The sequence below is a fragment of the Haliaeetus leucocephalus genome, unplaced genomic scaffold (assembly GCF_000737465.1).
Source record: "Haliaeetus leucocephalus isolate CR32 unplaced genomic scaffold, Haliaeetus_leucocephalus-4.0 Scaffold722, whole genome shotgun sequence".
Lineage (NCBI taxonomy): Eukaryota > Metazoa > Chordata > Aves > Accipitriformes > Accipitridae > Haliaeetus > Haliaeetus leucocephalus.
Genome location: NW_010973158.1, coordinates 3,428,583 through 3,429,442, shown reverse-complemented (window position 1 = coordinate 3,429,442; position 860 = coordinate 3,428,583).

The following is an 860-nucleotide window of genomic DNA, read 5'->3' as shown; positions in this document are numbered from 1 at the left end:
AGACCGCAGGCGGCCTTCGCCGGTAGCTTGGCCGGCGCCCGCGCGTCTCGGCTGCGCCCCGTGGGAGGCCCTGACCCGCTCCGCGGGTCCCGGCGGGGTCGGAGTGGCTGTTGGAGCCCGTAATATTCTCACACGGAAGATTCAGGGTTTGAGATTTTGCCTCACGCCTGTCGCACCAAGCCTTCCCTTTCCCTTTCCACGCACGTGTGCGCGCGCTCGCTGACGTGAATAAGAACCTCGTCATGTTTCCAAAGCACGGTTAAGGACAGATTAGGGTATTAGCTTAGTACATGAGGAGATCTTGCAATCACTTCGATTGTATCGCTCAGTTCAGGAGTTCCCTTCTCTGTAGCCTAACAGCAAGTGCCGGCCGTAAGGCCACTCTGCTTTTGTATGTCTTTTCTTTCTGTGAATGTTTATATTATTCAAAGGGCGGCAAACAGGCAAGTAAGAAATACATTTTGTCAATGAAAGAGTCATTGACAAGACATCTGACTAACCTAAAATGCTTTAGACTGAGCAAGTTGAATGCAATTTTGTGCTGTGTGCAGATTTTCGTTATTTGTGCATTCTTACTCAAAAGCTGTCTGTAGTGTTCAGGCTCTTGTAATATCTCTTGAAAATAGAGTAGAAAATAATAGAAGAATAGAATAGAATAGAATAGAACAGAATATTTCAGTTGGAAGGGACCTACAAAGGTCATATAGTCCAACTGCCTGACCAATTCAGGGCTGGCCAAAAGTTAAAGCATGTAATTAAGGGCATTGTCCAAATGCCTCTTTAACCCTGACAGGCTTGGGGCATCGACCACCTCTCCAGGAAGACTGTTCCAGTGTTTGACCACCCTCTCGGTAAAGAAA